The sequence below is a fragment of the Pinus tabuliformis genome, chromosome 2_1 (genome assembly GCF_031772625.1).
Source record: "Pinus tabuliformis cultivar Carrire ecotype Pingquan chromosome 2_1, CPIR1, whole genome shotgun sequence".
Taxonomy (NCBI): domain Eukaryota; kingdom Viridiplantae; phylum Streptophyta; class Pinopsida; order Pinales; family Pinaceae; genus Pinus; species Pinus tabuliformis.
This window is the reverse complement of record NC_142299.1, coordinates 194,580,967-194,585,974: the sequence shown is the minus strand read 5'-3', so window position 1 is coordinate 194,585,974 and position 5,008 is coordinate 194,580,967.

Genomic DNA, 5,008 nt, shown 5'->3' with positions numbered 1-5,008 from the left:
GAATCTCGGATGAATCAAAAGGTATGGCCTGCCATTAACTCTACTTTCTATGCTCTGATTCCTAAGGGTGATAATTTAGAAGATGCCAATGGTTTTAGACCCATAGCTTTGTGTAATGTTATCTACAAGATCATAACATCCGTGATCGCCAAAAGATTGAAACCCCTTCTGGATAAGTTAATATCTGCTGAACAAACGGGCTTTGTTGAAGGTAGACAAATCCTAGATGGCCTTGTAGTAACTCAAGAAGTTATTCACTCTCTAAAAATGAAAAAGCAAAAGGGTATGATGATTAAATTAGATCTGTCGAAAGCTTATGACAGACTGAACTGGAAGTATCTGGAAGAAGTCCTTGAAAGTTTTGGCTTCAGCAGGAGGTGGATTAAGTCGATTCATAGTTTGATTTCTTCTCCGAATTTTTCCATTCTTGTTAATGGAGCTCCCTCGAAAACCTTTAATGCGTCTAGAGGAATTAGACAGGGAGACCCATTATCTCCATTTCTTTTCATTCTAGCAGCTGAAGGTCTGGGTCGATATATTAAAAAAGAACGAGCAGCGAACATAATCAAAGGTTTACAGCTTTGGGGAAATAATCTGCCCTTGACTCATCAGCAATTCGTTGATGATATCATGCTTTTTGGGGAACCAGCTATTAAGGAAGTGAGACACCTTAAAAGAATTCTGGATTTATTTGCTGAAGCTTCTGGATTGGAAATCAATAGAGATAAGTCATGTATTTTCATATTTAATATTGTGGAATAGGTTAAAACTCACCTTATAAGATTGTTGGGCTTTAAGAGAGGAGAGCTGCCTACGAAGTACTTGGGAAATTTATTGGACTTTACTTCCAAAAAGATGAAAAATTGGCAAGGAGTCCTGGACAAGCTGAGAAACAAAGTGGCAAACTGGGCCTTTCGAGTGCTAAACATAGCAGGAAGGGTGGTTCTAGCAAAATCAGTCCTCCAAGCTATCCCCATCTATCCCTTGTCGATAATGGCGGCCCCGTTAGGAGTCTGTGCGAAGATTAGAGAGATCATAAGAAATTTTATTTGGGGAGGGACAAACCAGCAGAAAAATGGGCCCTAGTTTCTTGGAACCATTTAACAGAGAGGAAGGAAAAAGGGGGATTGGGTTTACGGGACCTGGCAAAACTCAACAAAGTCTTAGGAGCGAAGCTCTGGTGGTGCTGGTTAAGGGAGGGCAATGACCTGTGGAAAGCCATATGGAAAACTAAATACAAAATGCCTCACTCAATAGTTGAGATTTTAAGACAGAGAGAAACCCCCAAGGGTTCAGCAATCTGGGACCTAGCTCGTCAAAACAGAGATTTGGTCGAGAATCATACGTTCTAGGAGATTCGAGGTGGAGAGGAAGCTAATTTCTGGGATGACAAATGGCAGCAGAAAGAAAGAATGAGTAGAATCCAGAGGGTACAACAGCTTCAGGAAAGAATAGAAGGAGACCGAAAATGTGTCAGAGACTATTGGAAAGAAAATGATCTGGATGGAATCTGGAGAAAATGGACCGAACCGACCGAGTGGGACAGGGAGCTAAGTCAAGATCAACAAGAAGCTTACATGAAAGAGGTGGATTCCAAGAAAATCAGAGCCCGCACTGGAAAGGATCTCCTTAGGTGGGGGAAATCCATGAAAGGATCTTTCACCACCAAAGAGGCATACTACTTAACAGATACGCAAGCCATAGCTGAGGAGAATCTAGATTGGAAGATTATATGGGGAAGCAACTGGTGGCCGAAAGTATCCCTTTTCATATGGCTTGCAACTAAGAATAAGATTTTAACTTGGGACAGAATTCAAAAAAAGGGCTTTAGTGGCCCGTCGAGATGCTGTCTCTGTAACACTGAAGTGGAGACCAGAAATCACCTACTGATTAACTGCTCGTTCGCAAAGAACCTTTGGATGGACACAAGAAGAATATTCGGCAAATCTGAGATAGGCCCCAGAGATCTCAACGAAATTGTTTTCCAGTGGAATAAAGAGAAATTTCAATGTAAAGTTGTCAGCAGAGCATGGAATCTCATCTCAGGGTTCGTGCTATGGATGATATGGAAAGAGAGGAATCGCAGGGTGTTCCAGAATAAAGTAAAGGATCCAGAAATAATTTGGGGTCGAGCGGTCAAACTAATGAGGGAAACAATCCTGGTTGAGAAATGGGACGTGGAGGATTGTAAGGCAAATCAGTTTGAGGAGGGAATCTTGAACAATTTAAGCCTAAAATTTGAGATGGTTCATCACAAACAGAACTCTAGACATAATGCGCGGAACCAAAGCTCTGATAAATTTAGCTACCCCAGAGAAAAATTCATTAAATTAAACTTCGACGGAGCATCGAAAGGGAACCCTGGCGAAGCTGGTTTTGGAGGCATTTTCCGGGACAGTCATAAGCAGGTAAGGTGGATTTATGCCGATTAGGGTGGAGAAATGACGAACAATGAGGCTGAATTTTGGGCAATTCACCAGGGGTTGAGAATTGCTTTAAGAAATGGATACACCAATTTAGAAATTGTTGGGGATTCCCAGATCGCGGTTGAAATGCTGAAGAAGCTCAGCAATGGAAAAGACTGGGAAAAGATTACAAGCAGCTGGCGAATGGCTGGAATTGTCTAGGAGATAGTGGATCTATTGAAAAGGATCGAATACAAACTCATCACTCACGTTAGAAGGAAAGGGAATCGCGCGGCCGATTTCATGGCGAATTGGGGATGCAAAGGTCGTGGCAGTACGGTAGACAACCAATGGAAAGCGGTGCGCGGTTGCAGGGAGTGGGAGGACTTGGCAAAAATCATAAATGAAGACCATGATCAAGCTACGAGCGAGAATGCGGGGATCACTGAGCTGGATGGATGAGAGGGTGTGGAGATCCTGCTTAATGAATACAGGTCAGCCTGGACAGAGGGGCGTTATGATGACAGGGTACAGAGTAGTACATTGGCGGCGTGCGTGGAGAACGGCACAGGATCATCCCCAATGTGAAACAATAAATGCTCGCGATCGGAGAGGAGGGTGGAGAGGCATGTCAGATCTCCCGACAGCTGAAATTAATCAAAGAATGATGGCCAAAGGAGACATCATCCCGGAAAGTAATCGGCGGCAAGGCAAATTTGATTCAGAGGCGTACGCTGAGGGCAGAGATCCGATATATATCCAAACGAGGAAGGAAAAGCAGTTATTTAGTTGTTTCCCAATTTGGCGAGGAGCGGACAACACCGCTGAGAGACAGCAATACAGGATAGAGTTTACTTGGCACCAGAGTATTCCCTGCGGCAGAACCGGTGGTAACATGGAAACCCGGCTGAAAACCAGGACGACAGAGGAGCAACATAATGCAACTGACAGGAACAAGAGTCGGAAAGGCAAGGAAATTATGAACGAGGAGCACCCAACTGAGATTTTGGAGATTGAGGACGAGTCCGAGGAGGAGGCGCCCCGAGGCGAGGGGAACAAGAGGTCTTACTCTCAGGATGGATTAGCAGACGAGGAGCATCAGCAGATGAAGGGCGACCACCCTGCTCCGCAGGTGGCGAAGGTTAGGCATTACGGCATGAGAAGAAGACACAGGGGTCTTGGCAGCGGTATGGATTCGGGCAGTAAAAGGGGTCGGGGACAGAGTAGGAAGACGCATGAGGAAGGCGAGAACTCCAGGCAGGACGCGGGACCAGCCAAAAAAACAAGGAGGACGGTGAATCAGAGAATTCGTCGGGCAGAGAGGGCTTACCAGCAGAACACCAATCCTGAGGTTAGAAGAATCATGCAACACCTGGAGGAGGAGTCTCTCCAAGACCAATCTGATGAAGAGATGGAGGACTGGGAATTCCTGCTGCATGATCCAGGCCATACCAGGGGAAGAATGTCCCTGTTTAAACAATCTCTGCATATTTACTGGGTTATGAAAAGGCTGCTGGCAAAGGCTTTAGAGCAAGTTGCTTCGGAGATGGTGGAGATGGCGCAGGGTGGCCCTGATATGCGCAGAGAATTGAGTTTCATCCGCATTGCTCTGGAGAGGCAAGAGGAGAAATTAGATGAAATACAACAGCTGCTGAAGGGAGTTCACCAGGGTGCAGATAGAGGAGCGAATCAACAACCTGCAATGGACGATGTTTGAAAAAAGATATGTTCAGGAAAACTCATAGTCTTACCAATTATAGTTTTTTGCATGTTTTAGATAGAGAAGTTTATTTCTTGCAGACTAGTAGAATCAGCAGATCTCAAGACTGTCTTGTTTATCTTGCTAGGATTATCAGACTTTGGGCCTTTTATTTTTGGTTGGCCATTAAAAACTATAGATGGCTTAAATACTCGGTTTCCCCATGTGGGCGAGTTTACAATGTTTTTCATACTATGTAATGTTTTATTTTCTATCCAGTAATAGAAAGAGTACCACCTCAGCTTACAAAAAAAAGATTATGAAGAATAATAGTAATTCAAAGTATTTAAACAAATTTAATAGGAATAATAATTTTATATCTAATATATATGATAATAATAATAATGTTAATCTACCCTCTTCCTCTCATAATAATAAAGTCATTAATTTATCCAGTTTCTCCTTTCCCCCTTCTTTTTTTAGGTTTCTCGGTAAAGGTTTAAATTTTTCCCTAGCCCCTAGGAAGATCCCAATTGATGACATTATTTGTGACATAGAATTTGGGATAAGGGGTTTGACACTATTAGACAAGATTTCGCTGTGATCCTTAGGAAAGAAAAGCCCCCTCAGAGTAACCTTAGCAAGGATGAGATTTTTGGCCCTCAGATCCTTAAACCAGAACAAGGACATCATTGTTCTGAAAGCTGATAAAGGAGGGGCTGTTGTCATTCTTAACAAGGAGGACTACCACAAGAATATGTTAGATCATCTCCATAATAGTGGTAGTTATAAAAGCTTCCCAAAAACCCGCTTAAGAAGATTTCTAGGAAGCTGGCTCTTTCCATCAAATCCAGTAGCTCCGTGAGTTCCCTCTACCATAAACTCATTGAGAGTAATCCTATTA